The 18,920-nt window shown below is 44.5% G+C and overlaps 2 non-coding genes across 2 annotated transcripts; both read left to right on the top strand.

Moving 5' to 3' along the window:
- Window positions 1-1,872: 1,872 nt before the first annotated feature.
- trnav-cac lies at window positions 1,873-1,945 on the top strand. The gene has a single exon. It is a non-coding gene; the product is annotated as a tRNA-Val (tRNA).
- A 257-nt stretch (window positions 1,946-2,202) lies between these two features.
- trnav-cac lies at window positions 2,203-2,275 on the top strand. Its single transcript has one exon. It is a non-coding gene; the product is annotated as a tRNA-Val (tRNA).
- Window positions 2,276-18,920: the final 16,645 nt, after the last annotated feature.

The following is an 18,920-nucleotide window of genomic DNA, read 5'->3' as shown; positions in this document are numbered from 1 at the left end:
GTGTGTGTGTGTGTGTTGGGTGAGATTGTTGCTAAAGGGCCAGTGGGTGTGAAACACAAAGGCAGATGAAGTTGTATCACTGAGTGACTGCTGCAGAGTCTAAAGAAACTGATTTCAATTTGTGTTCAAACTATTTTTATTATTTATTTATCTTAAAGCTCCTCCAGTGTAAAGGTCTGTGTCCATGTGTAGTGTGATTATAGATCAGCTCTAGCTTCTATATTAATACTGTGAAAGTATCAAAGCCTCAGTCCACAGAGAAATGCACACAGCCTGTATTCAGAAACTGAGCCTTAAAACCAGCCGTCAGGACTTCTGGAACTTTGTGATGTCACAACAAAGCAGTCACCAAGCCCCGCCCACCTGGACCCACCATCCAAACCTTGCAGGATTTGGTTTTTCTGAGTGTTTTTACCTGAAATCTGCTATATTTTTATTGGATCACTCAGAAAACAGTCAGCCAATCAGGAGAGAGGCTCAGAGCCTCCTCTCTTAAAGGAAAATATGGAGCTTTAAAAGTTTAAGTCCTGTGATATATCTGACTCCTCCGAGTCGTTGAGCTCCATTGTTTCCACAAACTCTTAAAACACATCAGTGAGTCTCAGACATGTTCCTTCATCACCATGAACACACGCTCTGTATTTTATTCTGACTCAGTCACACACACACACACACACCGTACTACTGCTCCAAATACTCACTACAGCACATCTGGATTCATCCGCTGCTGAAAATAGTCCCCAACAAATGCTCTATTTCCTCCTCCTGTTTGATAAAAACTAAGGTGCAGTATTTTTTTTTTTTCTTGTATGTTGTAAAACTTCCAGCCTCTGTAGCTTCAGTGTTGAATCCCAACAAGCTTCACCCTGTGTCAGTGTACGGTGCACTGAGGCAGGTAACAGGACAGGTAGAGAGAGCGCACTGAGTCCTGCAGCCTGCAGATCAACTCTTTCCAGATAAAAGCAGAGCGGGGACTTTCAGAGACCACAGACGTCTCTCTGTCGGAGTGTGACGGCTGTGTGTGTGGCTGCTGGTGCTTCCCCGGCTCAGGTACCTGCAGCAGCACACGGTGTGTGGAGCTGCTTCAGCTGCAGCAGCAGTGTGTGTCAGTTGTGTTTGGCTGCTGGTGATAAGCTCCTGCTCTTTAATGTGTCGCAGAGTCTGAGGTGTCAGCGAACGTTACTGCGGTTAGACAGGAAACAACTACCACCAGCCCTGTGTGTTACTAAGGTGTGTGTGTGTGTGTGTGTGTGTGTGTGTGTGTGTGTGCATTGTACTCTTGTCATATTAGCTTATGAACCTCAGCTCCAGTGTGATTACATGGAGAATGTGCACAGCTGTAGAATATATAAATACAATGACTTTTAAAGGACTAGTTCCACATTTTTAGTTCAGCGTACAGTATTTGCTTTCCTCTTGGTGACAGTTTGATGAGAAGATAAGACAGAAGTGCAGTACTGTTTCTTGGCCTTCAGGAAGTCACATGACCCCCCCCCCCCCCCCCCCCCATAAAATGAGAACATGGCTGATAGGGCTTTGGACCTTGTATTCTGTGAATAAAGATTCAGTTTACTGTCACATTAGTCAAAGAAAAAAGAGCTGAACTCATGTCAAACTAAAGGAACTATTTTATAGAAAGAGCAGAAACAACTGGAGTGTATTAAACACTATATATGTTGTGTAGGTATAACAGACTGCAGGTGGAACACAAAGCTCCACTAACTGTGTCGGATCCTGTTCATCACCTTTTTAAAGAAATCACCAAAACAACAGCAAACAAGAACATTTACAGAAGGTCCTTTATACCTAAGGCAGGATTATTATTATTATCATCATTTATACCCAGATTAAGAACGAAGCCTGTATCACAGTGGTTCCATAGTGTAGTGGTCATCACGTCTGCCTCACACGCAGAAGGTCCTGGGTTCAATCCCCAGTGGAACCATGGTGATGTCTCATTTCTACTGATGGCTGAAGCAAAGTCTCAGGGAAACTAACTCATTAATTGAACTGTTGCTGAGAGATTAACCCTCCACATAATATGGTCCTCAAGCGTGTCTTTAGAGGCAGAACTGAAGTAAAGTGGTAACCAACATGTTTTCCAGCCTCCGGCGCTGTTAATTGACTAATTTGTAATCTTTCCTACAGAGGGAAAAAATTCAATTTATACCGAGATTAGATCAGAAGGAATCACGTCCCAGTGGTTCCATAGTGTAGTGGTCATCACGTCTGCCTCACACGCAGAAGGTCCTGGGTTCAATCCCCAGTGGAGCCAGTGGTCTGTCTTGCAAAGTCAGCAAAGATAAGTGTCACAGCTGTTTACCAGGAAGGGAGGGGTCTGATGAGACATGCTGTCCCGTTGCTTAATGGGAAGTGTAGTTTCCAGTGTTTTGGGACTTTGACCCTTAGCAACTAAAAATCTGAAGATCTCAACTTCTGCTGCACAAATGAGTTCCACTCTTCTCTTCATCTGTGTCTTGTGAAAGTGACACATCACTTTGTTGTAATGCCCTTTAAAGAGAAAAGATTTTGCGGTTTTGTGTTGTTGTTTTACTGCTTAGTGACGGCAGGTAAAACGTACTGGATATATGAATAATTAATGTATGCAGCTACTGTTAGATCATGTTCTCCCTCTGTCGACACGTCATGTTTTTAATGTACATCATCTTCTTCCCCTGCGCTGTATTACTACAGAAGACTCTGTCATCCTCAGTTACTCACTTCCTCTGTCTTATTAAAACAAGTCACTGAGAGTTCACTCTCATCTCTCTGTCTAATCCTTAAATCTCGTTTTATCTCCACTATCTTAAATCCTCAGTTCATCTGATGCTGTGGGCGAGTGAAGGCAGCGAGAGGATGGGTGTTTCTTTTTGTTTTGAGCTCCCTGATGAGCGCTGCTGAAATGACTTTGGCGGCTGCCGCTAATGCACTATAATTGGTACGAGGAGCCGCTCGCTCTGAACAATTATAAGATGCAGGAGCTGTAATCGCTGCCGAGGCTCTGAGGGAGACGGAGACGGAGACGGATTCTCTCCATCTCTGTTGTCAGCCCGCCGTGTTTCACGTCTCTCGGAGCTTTAACACAGATTTCAGATGAAGCGAAGCAGCCGCGACAGAAGTTTGTGACGGCGCAGGCTGTACCTGCTGCAGCCTGGAGGACGAGACTCTGCGTTTAGACTGACACCTGACACACCTGCGCCTCAGGTCACAGGCTGTCTGCAGGTCTTTGAGAGGTCTTGAAAGGTCTTGAGTTCAATGTGACAAAGATCAGGCCTGAGAGGTGCGCTGTGGAGCCCTGCTCACTGTCAGTGTTTCATACAAACACACATTGTGTGAATCAGTGACGTCTGACAAACATGAAACAAGAAAACATGATTTTTTTAAAAACCTATATTGTTGACACTGATGTTTACAAGTAACGTCTTTTTCTTTGCTTCTTGTCACGTTCCCACCTCCGTCATCATGAGTGGAAATATGTGACGTCTTCACCAGGTTTATGTATCACATTCCCCACTTTCAAGTGTGACCTCCGTGACGTCACACATAGGTCAACTGCTCCACCGTCGCCATCTTGGCAGTGTTTGACTCCGCCCCTAACTCCCATCTAATCCCAAAATGATCAAAGAGGTCCGTGTGGAGCCGAGACTTCGATGCATGGCGGTTTAATAACTGTGGCACGCATACGGTCCTGTTAGCATCGTTGGGCTAACCCAAGGCTAATTAATTTGCTGGCTAATTAGCTAGTTAAGCAACTCATATTATCCGTCTCATATTTGCATGAAGGCACCAACACCACAAACACAGCTGATAGGTGACGTTCAGTGACTCAAATTAGCTGAGGTGACACCGAGCAGACGGCTAGCAGACTGGGACAGCAGCCACCTGTCACTCAAACAGGCCACACCCTCAATTCTCCATACCTTTAAGTCTTAATAAAATGTAAACAGGTGAGTTATATAAACAGGTGTCATGAAGGAGGAAATTAGCTCTAGAGACACAAAACAGTTTTTGTACCAGGCTGTAAACATGTTTATTTCTGCTGTAAAGTTGGACATTTTAACATGGGAGTCTATGGGGACTGACTCACTGTTGGAGCCAGACTCTAGTGGTCGTTAGAGGAACTGCAGCTTCTGTCACTTCAGTGTTGGCTTCATGTTTCTGGTTGATTCTTGGTGTGACCTTGTGTGCATGTATACACAGACACCAGGGACTTGATCATAGCTCCACCAGTGGTCACAAACTACAAAGGAGACCTTTAACCCGCTCCGTTCACACTGATCAGATCGGCTCCTCACTCCAACATGTGTTCAGATGATCCAGTCGATCTCTGCAGTTCGTGTTACGATCACTGACGAGCTCCAGCTGTGACTGTGCGGTTGGAGAGGGAAACCTCTGAAGTTATTTGAGACTGAATGGAACAAAAATAAATCAAATTTTGACAGTAAAAAAATAACCTCTGCAGGAGGAGCTGAAAGAAATGACAGTGTCATATTAGAATAAAAGCAAAAAACCTTTTTAGGATTGCATACATTAGTCCAGAAATGTCTTCTTGTCAAGGTGAAACGCACATAAACAACATGCTGCAGGGAGGAGGTGCTGTTACCACAGCTGGAATATAATCCCAGGAAGCGTCCTCGTCCTCGAAACAACATAACACATGCTTTTTCTTTAGTGTCTTCTGGTAGTTTTAAACAGATGCAGTCATGTTGTTGGAAAATGATTTTAATAGACTTCAGCTGCAGAATATTTGTGTCAAATTCAAACCAGACCGAGTCGTTGGGCAGGAAAGTGAAAAGCAGAACAAAAGCAGACAGTTGACTGAAAAATACATGAGCAGGGAGTGTGTGGAGGGAAGCAGTGTGTAGAAAGAACCGGAGACAAACGACAGATAAGAGGAAACGTTGTTGTTGCCGAAGAGTTCATTATGTCAGACTGAGCTGTAGATGTTCGTCTGAGCTGCCTCTTCGTCTTCTCTCAGCTCGTTGTGAGCAAACGTCCCTCTCCTCCATCCATCAAAGCCCTCAGGGATCCACTCTCCACGCCGCCTCCTCCTCCTGCACCGGGGCGTCCCGGGCCGGTCCGACCCTGCGGGGACGCTGCCTCCACGTCCCTCATGTGTGTCCTCCTGCTGCTGCTTTCTGCTCAGCTCCACTGATGAATTATGGAGGAGAACAAGGCGCCAGAAACTCCCAACCATCGCAGTACATCTGAATAAAAGGTTTCAGACGATAAATTTAGTCTGAAACTAACAATTATTTTGATTATTGATTAATCTGTCTTATTTTTTTCATGATTTATCATTTAATGTTGGTTTATAAAATGAAAATGTTGATGGTTTGTTCCCTGAGGCCTAGTTGGCCCCAAAAAACCCAAGTAATTAATCAATTTTCATAATTGTTGATTGACTCTTCAAGATTTTATAGTAACATCAGTTAAACTCTTACAATAAAATTGTTTACGATAATGAACGCTAGGACTGTACCAAGAGCGGCGTACCTCCCTTCGTCGCCATGGTTACTATAATAACGTCATGGATTGGTCAGGTTTAGGAAAAGATCGTGATTTGGGTTAAAAAAGGAACTTCCTCAACATTAGACCATCTTTGTTGTCATGGTTACAATAATAATAGAAACAACTTAAACTGCTGCTTTTACATGGGAATCGAACTCACCGCTCTCCTGTGTCGCATTCATCCGTCCACCACCCCCTCGTCGTGACGTGGACTCTGTCTCTCTTTATCCTACGTCACCGACACTTTTCCCTTCGCACCTGTCATCATTACTACGACCACTAGATGTCGCCTAGCAACAAAACTTTTTTTCCCAATAGATTATTTCATTGTTTGGATTTTCTGAACTTTTCCAGGAATAGTTTTCTTCTTCTTCTTCTTCTTCCTCATTTGTATTTCCACAGTCAGACAACAGTGTCCAACAGAACCACTCTCAGACACAGAGAGATTTCGGTATGTGTGCTGGCAAGTTAAAGAAAACATCAGTGATCACATTATGTTGGTGGATGATTAATTACATTTATTTGAAAAAGTAATTAAGGTTTCTTGACTTGAAAGGATAATTTGGTTTGATACTGACAAACGGACCACAGTTAAAAACTCATCTTCTTCCACTGTCGTGTTTAGGAAAAACCGGAGAATGTATTTTACATGAGCAGTGATGAGAGCTCCACTTACAGAAGCTCCAACTGCCTCGTCCTCACAGTTCAAACGTCTCACGTCATCATAACCAAATTAAATAAATAAAAAGATGAATTATAAACATGTAGAAATTTATTTTGAAATCTTTGTCCATGGATGTATTTTGATGGAGGCCGGAGATATTTGAAGATGTCTGATACTTCCTGCCCTCCAGACGTTGAGTGTCAGACTGCGTCCTCAGTCAGACTCGTCTCCTCTCCTCAGCGGAGCTCTGAATATTTCAGCAGCGAGCTGCAGGTTCTGGGTCAGTGTGTCAGTGTGTGATCTGTGACAGACTGCAGAGAGGCTGAGAGCGGAGCAGGGAGGAGGAGGAGGCGGACTGAGCAGACTGGAGAGGAGGAGAGGGAGCAATTCACCCGCCGCTGATCACAGAGCAGTTTGATTGATTTTACAGACAGACCATACGTTTCTGCGGATACGGGACTCGGCATCAAACTTTTTGCATCTGCATCTGCAGTCCTGATGTGGTCTGGACCAGAACCTGCTGCTCACAGTCTGGTTCTCACATGTTCACTGTGGACACACCAAACTCTAATGTGTCTGAGATACAATCCTCCAGAAGCTTCATTTAGAAAGTAACTTAAAAAGTCTGTTAGCTGTGCTAGCCGCTAACCACAAAGGTCATGACATAGATTGAATCAGCAGCTCACACCTGCTGCAGTGTGTGTTCGCACCACAGACTGTAAATAAAGATGGATGTAGCCTCTGTGATGTCACCTGCAGGTTTCTGAAGAGCAGATTTGAAGCTCAGAGTGAGCTGTTCCAACGTTGCCATCTTGGCAGTGTCTGACTCCGCCCCCTAACTCTCTGCTAATCTATAAGTGGTCAAAGAGGAGGGGCCTGTGTGGAGCTGAGATTCAGGGCATGTCTGTTTGTGGCAAGCGTACGCTCACCCGCCTCTCACTCAAAGAGGCCACGCCCTCAATCCTCCATAACTGTAGTCCTTAATAAAATATAAACAGGTGAGTTATATAAACAGGTGTCATGAAGGAAAAAATTAGCTCTAGAGACCAAAACAGTTTCTGTACCAGGCTGTAAACATGTTTATTTCTGCTGTAAAGTTGCACATTTTAACATGGGAGTCTATGGGGACTGACTCACTGTTGGAGCCAGACTCTAGTGGTCGTTAGAGGAACTGCAGCTTTTGGCTTCATGTTTCAGCCTTGGAGGTTGATGCTTGATTCGTACACATAGGTGGATTACTGAACAGGCCTCTCCGTGTGTTTATTATTGTAACCACGACAACCAAGGACCGGTACGCCTGCCGCCATAGGGGCGCTATTTCAGGAGACGCTCCTGTGGGTCGTATCAGACTTGTGTGGTTGTTCAGGTTGGAGGACTGGTTGCCACAGACACGTAAACCAACTACAACAAGACGCAAACTGAGTACAGAGAGATGCAAAACAATACTTCTGGTATTTAAATGTCTCCGTGTTGTTTCATTCATCACTCTCACTTATCAAAGTTTCCCTGACAGCAGAGTCAGTTCTCTCCTCCTCCGGATGTTGTGTTGATTCACATCATTTTGATTCAAATCGTTCTTTTTCGCTGAAGCCTGAAATATTCTGGGTTTTAAAGAAAAAAAAATTTTCTTGGAGCTGAAGCGGCGTCTCCTCCCTCTCCTGCATCCTGGAGTTGAAAAGGGCAGAGCTAATGAATATTCTAATCTGGCCTAGATTCCATGATAAAGCCTTGTAGGTGCTTGAAGACAGCGCCTGTTATCACGTCTTTGAAATATGAAGTGTGTGCAGGGGGAAGTCTGTGTGTGTGTGTGTGTGTGTGTGTTTGTGTGTGCAGGATTCATTTTTGGAGGCAATCAAAGGTCGCTGCAGATAAATGATGACGCCCACTGGACCTGCAAACACTGTGTTTCTGCTGATGAGGGTTTTTTTGCAGCCACATTTAATCAAGTTGTTTTCCAGGTCAGCGTTCGATGATCAATGAAATCAACCGGATCGTTTATTTTTACCTTTTTTAATTTCTTTCCCCTCTCTCTTCCTCGGCAGCGTGCGTGCGTGCGTGTGTGGCCGGGCGCACGTTGCTCAGGCTCTCTCAGTAACACCACAGTACGCTCAGTGTTCGCTCTGAGTCATCTGACAGGAAGCAGATGAGATCAGCATTAGGTGAGAGCGTTATCTGACAGCATCAGGACTCAGGTTCATTGAGGGTGAGCGTCAGCAGCAGGATCCTGTCAGAGACACTTCACCTCCTCTGAGATATTTCCAGATCACTTTGATCCAATCAGACTTTTCCACCAAGACCCTCTCCTCCAGAGAGACGCCAGCGTTGGGGGGTTCACACATACGTTCAAACAAACTTATAGTTTATTACAACTTGGGTTTTAGTGTCATAGTTTGTTAATCTTTCCCGTCTGTGACAGTAACACCGTACTCGTTCAGGTAACTGACCATTTGCCGCAACATGAGGTTTTAAACTAAATGTATTTACCTTTGAAATTCAAAGTTAGTTTTGAAACAGCTGCACCTTGACTTCATACAGAAGTAAACACTAGCAGCTGTTCATTTCTAGCTGTTGAGTTTGGCGGCTGACGGGTTTAATCAGTTGAAGCTGATGAACATTAAAGATGTGAGTTGTTGAAACTCCATCTCCTCTTGACTTGAACTTGACTGAACCCTGTCAAAGCATCTTAAATATACACGTTATGGTTAAATACATTATAATGGTAATAATTAATATGTAATAAAAGACTGAGGCTAACGCTAACAGCTATCAAAATATTAGCACCTGCTCCAGAAGACATGAAATAAAGAAACAGCATTGTTCTTATACTCTAGGCTAGAGCAGTGGTTCCCAAACTCATGTCTGTCCGTTGACAGAAATGTGACCCATGTACATGCAAAGACTCATGTAGTAGGAGGAAGAGAGTGTAATGCAGGTTATTCTGTAGCTACAATTTACAGATGTTCCCTGAACGCCTCACATGCAGGCTGTCGGTAGACGCTACGCACAGAGAAGCTTCTAGTCTCCACTCAGGTACTGCAGCAGCAGCTCAGACAGGTGTGTGGCCAGAAACTACCTGGGCATGTCTTAATCTACCTGGGCAGGTGTTAATCTACATCCTAATCTACCTCGGCGGGTGTTAAGCTACCTGGGTATGTCTTAATCTCCCTGGACGGGTGTTAATCTCCCTGGGCGGGTCTAATCTACCTGGGCATGTCTTAATCTACCTGGGCAGGTGTTAATCTACATCCTAATCTACCTCGGCGGGTGTTAATCTACCTGGGCATGTCTTAATCTACCTGGATGGGTGTTACTCTACCTGGGCGGGTGTTAATCTACCTGGGCGGGTGTTAATCTACCTGGGCGGGTGTTAATCTACCTGGGTATGTCTTAATCTACCTGGACGGGTGTTAATCTACCTGGGCGGGTCTAATCTACCTGGGCGGGCTGCCCAAATGGAGCCTTAGAACGTGTCTTTGCAAATGAAATGAAGAATTTACTGAGTTGCTTTGGTTGCAGAGTTGAGGTCGGTGGTGACTCCGGTGTGGTGACTTGTTCTGGAGTGAGTGGAGAGGGATCCTCTCATTAACTCTAGCTATTAGCCGTTAGCCGTTAGCTGTACATCAGAATGGCGTCTTGCTAAGTGAGTTTTTGATTTTGGCGTGGAAACAGCGCGGCTCCTGTCGATCTCCTTGTGGAAGCCAAAACAAGCCCACACTCTGCTCGCTGTGGGAGCCGGTGGAACGCCGCCATCTGTGGTACCAGACAGCTAGGTTTGCTAATGCTAACGTTAGCAGTGCAGCCTCACGCTACTTCGTCTCGCAGTTTATGTTGTTACGCTGGAGCGGAACAGCGGAACAGCTGAGGGGAGATCACAGCGCTGCCATCTAGTGGTCGGGGCGTTAAACACAAACTGAACCACCGTCTGTGGATATCTTCTTACACCATAAATCTGCAGCTTGTTACATCATGTGGTGGAGTCCCGGGGTTCAGTAACACTGACACTGAAAAACACTTTGCAGCTCCACTGACATGTAAAGACCCACATACAGTAAACAGATGGACACACATGTACACTTTGTAATCACACACACACACACACACACACACACACACACACACACACACTCACTCTGACCTTGTCCAGATGGGCTGAGTGAGCGGAGCATCACCAGAGGAGAGAGTCACTGTGGCCCCGACAGATTTTGGCCCCAGGTCCGTCTGCCCCCCCCCCCCACGCGGCCCTCTGGAGAACAGACAGACGACGAGCTGCGTCACACTCTGCCGCTGAGTGACAATGTTCACCACAAAGTGTCGGACTCACTCCGGGTCTGATGACACGCTGAGTCGTTTCATTGTGACGTCTGTTTGTTTGTGAAGGACGAAATCAGAAGGAACTTTAACAATCAGATAAACCTGCAGGCGTCAGACACTCACTGTGTTCCTGACTCATGGTGATCTGGGTTAGGGACGTTTTCTAAGTGCTGATGAAGAATGAACCGGTCTTCCTCACCGTCTCAGACTTTCTCATGTAATGAAATCATTTCACAATCTGTAGGAAGTGTTCACCGCTGTGGTTTCATGGACTCGTGAGGTCATGTTCTGTGGTTTATCTTCCATTTTCAGGACTAATCAGCTCCACTGCAGCAGAAATTCAAACCATGATTCCTCCATGATTTTAATTTTATACATTTATATAAAAAAGCGTCCGTGCGTACGTCATCCTAACTTGGTTTCTCCACATCTGTAATATTCACAACACTCTCCTCTAAAGTTTACTTTTACAGCGTTCAGTTCTCACTGTCCTGCTGTCATTACAGACAAGTGAACGCACCACAGACACTCGACTCGCTCATGGACGTGTGACGTTCAGCCTGTGAATTAAAACACATAAATATTTATCAAACACGATCATTTATTTAAAATAAAACCAAAACAAAACATGTAAAGAAACGAGGTGAACCACAGTATAATCCTGAGAAGATCAGAAAAACACACCTGAAAACACTTATCACATGACGTGACCATCACATACACTGGGCATGTGCGAGCCGGTGTAAACAGGAAGCAGGTTGAACAACAGCTGCGAGCAAAGACAACAAGGTCAGCAACACGTGTAATTCATTACCGTGTTGTATTCACTGCTGGCAGTCCAGGCTGATGAGAGCCAATCAGGAGAGACCGTGGGTGTCTACGTCATTGTCTCCAAAGGCCTCTCTTTTCGCCTGTCCAGACGACAACACAGCCCCAAAGTTTTCAAAATAAAAGAGTTTCTGAAAGTCTCTGTTTTAGCCGCCTGAAAGGAGAAACGTAAGCTGAAGAGATGAGTTTTAAAACTAAAGCAGTAGCAGTGTGGACGGAGCCTCAGCCTCTGTTCTTCTTCCTTCACTTCAGACCTGAGCACAGTGAGATGTCGTGTCCTCCACAGTCACCTGACAAAGCCACGAGCGGCAACACGAACATCAACAAACTTCCACACGATCCACAGCCGCTTGAAAAATGATGACTGTGTCTGTTTTTTTCTGTCTTGCAGGTTTGTCGGCTGCGGTGAAGAAGACACACACATGTAAGTTCACTGCTGTTCCTGGTTTATCTGGCTGCCACCACACTGACTGTTGAGGTGCATGATTTGCAGGTTGCGCTGACTTCCCAGAATCCTCAGCTCTGGGACAGGCTTGTTTATTCTACAGTAATGTGGTTGTTAATTTGGAAAGTGTCTGATAATTGTGTTGAGGTGTTTTGGCTGTTGGATGTTTTGTTGGTATCAGATCTGTAATTCCTTCCCGTATCCTGATGATGTTAGGAACGTGCCGCTCGGCACCTTCAGCTTTTGTGAAAATCTTGAGATCTGTCGACAGTGTTTGTTGGGTGTTCCTCTTCCTGTTCCGCGGGGAGTGGATGGTTCACGGTGAGGTCTGTAGATTATCCTGAGATGTTTGTTGAAAGTCTTGAATGCAGCTCCTGATCTCTGCGGCGCACTGCAAGTTTATTTTTTTCCACTTTAGAAGCAGTTTCCAGTGTGAAACATGTGCGAGCTGTGAGTGTGCGGGATAGATAAGGATGAACGTGTGACCGGGGACCGCTGCCAGAGTCGAGTCCCTCTCATTAGAGCTGATAAGGACGGATAATGAATGTGAGATCCTCCTGCAGTCGTGTGTGCCCGGGATGATCGGGGGGGAGAAACACTGATCCTGCGGGTGCTGTGGAGGCATTTTCCAAACAACTCGTAACGTGCTGCTGAGAATCTATTGACTGGGTGTGATGAGGGGAGGCGGAGAGCTCCGCCGCCAGACGTCGAGCCTTTCGAAGCGTAAATCATCCTCCTGTTCTGCCAATTTGGAGGAAGAATGAATCTCCTGCTGCTCCTCAGTTTCCTCTCTCTGCTGGCAGGAGTCGTTCTCGCCCGAAGCCTCAGTGACTTCACTCTGATGTTTACTCAGCCCGGCTGTTTTCAGGGAGCTTAATCGTTTTCACTGATGCGCCACGGTTCAGTCGGGATTTGTTTTATGAAGCAGAGTGGGATGTTGGGTGAAGCCGTTAGCTCGAGCTGCACTCCAGTCCTCTCACTTACTGCTGAAATATGGTTTATTAACTTTATTTTGTAAAAGGAAGTTCTGTGTTTTTATCCACTGATGCACAGAGAGACTCTTAAATACGTCCTGTTACTGTGGCGGGTCGAAGCAGCTGGTCAGCTGAAGTAAAACTGGTTTAAAGTTATAATCCTCCAGATGTTCATTCTGGATGTCCAGGTCCCGTTTAAGTCCTTTAGTATTGGGTGTGTGCCAATACGAGTCTGATTAAAAACGTATCTGACACATTAAAATCCAAATACTGAAGGTCCGGGTTCAAAAACATAAACATTATAATCTTAAATTATAAATATGACATGAGGGAAAGTTGCAGCAACTCCTCCGACCTGAGCGACCTACTGGTTAAAATAAGTACTTCCTCTACATTAGAGACGCTTGTTGTCATGGTTACAATATAAACACTTTACCCAAACAACACACAAGTTAGTTTTGTGTTTGAGTTCATAAAAGCATTAACATTAATTAGTAACACGACTGTTTCTCGCTTCTCAATTTTGCAGTTTTGAACCAGGACCTTCAGAATCTGGATCAAACCGCTCGTGATCAATGAGGTGTGTTATTTCACTGTGTCAGATACAACAACTTTTCAATAAGTATAAGTTTCGGATGGCGCTCAGATTCAGCAGATACTCAGTGTTGAATGATTCGGATCTGGACCAAAAAGCCTTGATCATGAATGTGATGTGCAGGGTGGACTTCCTCCAGGCTTAGGGGAGTAACCCCGGGTTTTATTTCTCATGTCGTCAGGTGCGTCGCTGCAGCTGCTCGTGGTCGTAGTAAAAAAACTCTCCAGCTCAGAAGAATCTTCTTTTAGTCATCTCGCAGTTGATTCTGTCGAAGCTGATCTATCCTCCAGCATGTGAAACTGTTTATCTTTTCAATCAGACCTGGAGCCTGTCGTCGCTCTCAGCTGATGATCTGTAGATGTGTGTGTGTGTGTGTGTGTGTGTGTACGTACAGGGGAGTGGGTGGATGTGATTGATGGACAGATTTCTGTAGAAACTGCATCTCTCAACTTCGACTGTGTGTGTGGTCCTGTGTTATCTTCCTCTTTGGTTTCTTCTGGTTGTTTTCTCTGTTGTTTCACACCTCCGTTCTTTCCTCTTCATGTCTGATCAGTGTCTCCTCTCCCTCTTTGTTTCTTTGAACTGTTTGTTTCTGTGAACCGTAGTGAAGGAGAGGCAGCACAAACAAGGCGTGTGGTTGTTTTTTGTGTTTGTGAGTTTGTGTGATGATGTGTCCGTCGAGCTGCTGCTCTCGTCCTGATGAGGAAGACTTTAAACACTAAACTGTGACACAAACAAACCAACATTTTCTCTTCTTCTAATTACACTTGGATATTTCTGTATTATATTTAACAGCTTGCAGGTAGAAACAACCTTCCACGACATATTTATTTTTTCAGACACGCAGCGGCACGACTTCCGGGAGGGTCCGTGTCTGTGGGCCCATCGCTTTGGTTCATGGGGAAGTTATGAGCTTTAATTATTTGTTGCATGGCAACCTCATTGTGTCAGCAAGACTACAGGAAGTCATGGGCCACTGGTCACCAAGAAATAGTTCCACAAGAAAAACCACAATCTGTTGGTTTGACATTTATGTCGTGTTTAGATTAAATAAACAAGATCGAACAAGGTGCAACATAATGAGCTGCAGAGGTGATGTCAGCTTTCTACTGAACACACACACAGGAGATCAGCATCTATTCTATTGTAACACCTGATGGGATCAGGGCCCTGTTGCACAAAACACCTTTAAGTCTTCTATCTAAGGTTTCCTTGAAATGTTAACTAAAATATTTAAGCTTTTCTCCTTATCTCAGTCTTATAATTAAGGAATCACTTAAAGTCAGTAAAGCCGTTGCAGAAAAGACCTTAAAGACCAAAGTAAGGAAAAAAAAAAACAAAAAACAACATGACTGAGTTAATGGTGATAAATGAAGAAAAGGAAAACTTTAAGAGATTCTGTGCAGCAGTCACTAAGTCCCTCAGCTAAGGTAAGGATTAAACCTTAAGTGTCAGACTTAAGTAGAAAACTTAAGACCAGACCAAGCATCAACCTCTGAGGCTGAAAACTGAAGCATCAACATGAAGAACCAGAAGCTGCAGTTCCTCTAATGACCACTAGAGTCTGGCTCCAACAGTGAGTCAGTCCCCATAGACTCCCATGTTAAAATGTCCAACTTTACAGCAGAAATCAACATGTTTACAGCCTGGTACAGAAACTGTTTTGGTCTCTAGAGCTAATTTCCTCCTTCATGACACCTGTTTATATAACTCACCTGTTTATATAACTCACCTGTTTACGTTTTATCATGCACTAAAGGTATGTATAATTGAGGGCGTGGCCTCTTTGTCAGCAGAAGCCTGGTACATTCAAACCACAGAGGATCATAGAGCCTCAACTCCCAGTTCATATTCTAACTGACACAAGAGACACAAGGCCGCAGGTGCATGAAGTAACACAAGGACATTTTTAAACGTCTAATGATAATGAGAGAGAGAGCATATCAGGTGTGCTTGTTCTCTCAGAGGAGATTTAGTGACTCGCTCCTCCACAGAAGAAGCACACAGGAGAAGAGTCTGGATTAAGGCTTCGGGAAGACGTCAGGGAGTTCAAGCTCCTGAGCCAGCGGCCGCCCCGCAGGTGTCGATTAGTGATCTGAACTTATGCAACTTAGGAACAGGGAGTGACGTGACGTGCGTCTTTGGCTGGTTGAGGACCAGATCTGCTGCTGCATTCTGGGCCACCTGCAGAGGTTTTCCTGTGCACGCTGCCAGCCGTGCTAGAAGGGCAATACGACCTGCTGCCTCCCGTTTTAAGGTGCAAAGAAGAGACCCAGTGTTACTGTAGGAGTGTTATGGCTGGAGGTAACTAAGGGATACTGTAAAATACCTGTAAAATCATGTTACATTTGCTTTTCCCACATGTTTAACTCAAGATGCTGTTTCCTCTGCTAATACATTTCAATTTCCTTCCCCCAGTGTTTTGTGTATCTGAAGAAAAACGCCTTAAAAAGATGCAGATTTTCTTCTATTTTTCTTTTTTCTTCGATGTTCTTTTAGTAAAAATTGACAATTTGACAATTTAAAAAAAGGGGCTTAAAGATAAATATCCAATTTATTCATGTTGAATGAAATCAGTCAATTTTCTTTAGTACATTTGTTTTTAGTATGACACACACACACACACACACACACACACACACACACACACACACACAGCCTATCAGAGCAATCGCCACCCTGCCCTTTCTTCTCATTGGCTGGCAGACGTGTCAATCGGAGGGGCAGGACAGGGGAGGGGCGGGGCAGACTGATGATGTCACAGTCACATGGATCCTCATGCTGTGCAGCAGCAGCTCAGGATGTCAGAGCAGAGAGAGACACACACACACTCACACACTCAGGATCCTCCTGCTGCTGTTTCCTCCATGAGTCTGGATTATAAATATGTATTTTGTCATTTCTGCCATGAAAGGTAAGAAGTGTGTGTGTGTGTGTGTGTGTGTGCGTGTGTGCGTGTGTGCGTGTGTGTGTGTGTGTGTTGGAAACATGATCCTGGAGTGTGACGGACTGTTTGATTCTGATTATCTTCATTTTAAAGTCAGTTTTCTTCCTGTGCTGCTCACTTGAGCTCAATCAAAGACGTTTTGTTGTCTGGGAGGATGCTCCACTCTGTCTCTGTGCCGCTGTCTGTCCTCAGAGGAGCTGGTGTTGCTAGTTTCAGTGGGATAAACAGAGTTTTCTCTCTCTGTTCAGTAACCACTGGTAGAGGTGTTTGCTGTTTGTAGCTGGGGTCTGATTGTTGACTGTGGAGCCTGGAAACACGACACCTTCAGTCCTGTAAACACTATTTTGGGAATTGTCAGTCACATTAATTACACTGTGATATCAGAGGAGGCACAGAGCAGGAAAGGAGGAGTGTGGTGGATGTGACAGAGGAGATTGTTTTCAGTAAATAAGTCAATATGATAAATATATATAATAATAGTAAATATAATGTGACGATTGAATAAATAAAAACGGTTGGTGTTAGTGTCAGTCACGTCATTAAGACAGTCACAAAGGAAACTATGATGAATTCATGAATCCTGACCCAACATCACAGAGAATGTTTTAGATTGAATCTACATATAGAAACGACATCAGCAGCCGAAGATTAAATAATCATTTGTTTTTTTTAATCAGAGTCAGAATCTGGTTTATTGCCATGTAGGTTTTCACATTTGAGGAATTTGCTTTGGTGTTTTGGTTCATAACAATAAAAAACAGAAGAAGAGAAAATATAAAGAGAGATAAAGTGTTGCACATCAGGAAGCTTAGATAAAATACTGAATGTGAAATACTCTCCTCCTAAATGGTGATGGTGTAAATAAAGCCGGGTAAAATATCAAACTATTTAGATTAATTCAAGTTTTAGTTTTAACGATGTGGAAAATGGCCGGTTCCTGTGTTGTCCCTCAAACACCAGCACCAGCAGGTCGCTGCAGTTACCATGGTAACGTAGGCTGACGCCGTTTCCTTTGCACGTCTGAGCTTTGCTGGTCAACAACAACAAGTTTGATTGATGTCAGCCGCTGAACACGATGATGTAATACCGAAGAAAGGTGGTCGTGTTGCCGCAGTGACGTGGGGATGGTTTCGGTTTCGTAACGTTTGACGTGGAACAGATCACAGCGCTGTAAAAACTCTACAGCTGCGTTTCCACTGCAGGAACTTTCCCCAGGAACCTTTTGAGGAACTGTGCGTGTTTCCGCCGCAGGAACCTGGGTATAAATTTAGTTCCGGGGTAATTGATAGACCCCCCAAAAAAGTCCCTGGTCGGGGGTAGTACTTTCCTTTAGGGGGTGTGGTCTGCAGTGCTGAATATTTCTGATTGGTTGAGTACTCGCTGCATTTTATTTTGCCCGCCATGTTTAAAAGACTGCAACGAGCGAGCTCAACATTTTCCACACTGAAACAGCTCCGGGAGAAAAACTGAAACAGGACTTATAATAAAGGACCTCAACCATCAATACGGGACGCAATTTGTCCCGTATATACTGGACTGGAGGTGTAGTGCATTTACCTCCATTGCTTTTCCATACATCATCGGCCTGATTGGCATATTCTTCAACAATAGACCACAGGAACCTTTTTGTTCCTGAAGAAAAGTTCCAGGTACTTTTTGGTTGAATCGTGGCTTGTGTTTCCTATATGTGTTTCCTATATGTGTTTCCTATATGTGTTTCCTATATGTGTTTCCTATATGTGGGCTCCCGACCCACCCAGGTAGATTAAAAATCACGTCATACAGGAGTGGGGAGATCTACAGCGACTTGTAACGATCCATAGAAGAAGAGGTGACCTGTGGAAAAACAAACCAAACCAGGACTGGTGTGAAAATGTGCAAGCACCCTGCTCTGTCCAGACACCTGTGGATTCTACAAAAGAAGAAGAAGAACGAAATTTTTCAGCAGCAAATGATGCATCAAACAAATGTATGATGTCTGGTTTTGATGTGAAGATCTGTCATCATATGCAGCAGGCAGCACCGGCATCAACAGTGCTCATCAGAAGCTGAAACTGGCCCAGAGGAACGTGTTAGCTTAGATGTCAACAGACATTGACAATGTGCTTACGGCGTGCAGCCATTTTAACATCTCAGCTGTCAGGTGAAGGAATTCTGGGAGTTTGTGGAGGTGGAGGAAGAGGCGGTGCGCTCTGCTGGCGTCCACCGACAGAGTCCTGAAGTCCCGGAAACCTCAGACCAGCCTCGTCCAGAGTCCGGCTGAGGAGGGATGCTCCGTGTTTCAGTGGGAATGTTTCGGACTGAACTGAAGCACTTGAGGCCAAATCGTTTATCACAACCTCAAACAGCTGACCTGCCTGATTTTATTGTTTTCTATGAAAGAGATAGTTGTCCTTCCAGAAGGTTATCTCCACCCTCACTGTGTGTCTCTCTCTCTCTCTCTCTCTGTCTGTTTTCACCAGTTTTTGTCTACATTTTTATTAAATCTACAGAATATATTTGTTGTATTTACAATAGAACAAACACATATCAGACCTTTGCTGTTATAAACACAGTCCTTGTTGGAAGCAGAAGTTGTCACGGGGACCAAAGCCCAGGTTTTGGTGATTGTTTGGCTGTCCACAATGAATGGACGTCAATACAAT

This window comes from Seriola dumerili, unplaced genomic scaffold (assembly GCF_002260705.1).
Source record: "Seriola dumerili isolate Sdu_G_001 unplaced genomic scaffold, Sdu_1.0 BDQW01000012.1, whole genome shotgun sequence".
Taxonomy (NCBI): domain Eukaryota; kingdom Metazoa; phylum Chordata; class Actinopteri; order Carangiformes; family Carangidae; genus Seriola; species Seriola dumerili.
This window is presented reverse-complemented; position numbering and strand designations above follow the sequence as displayed.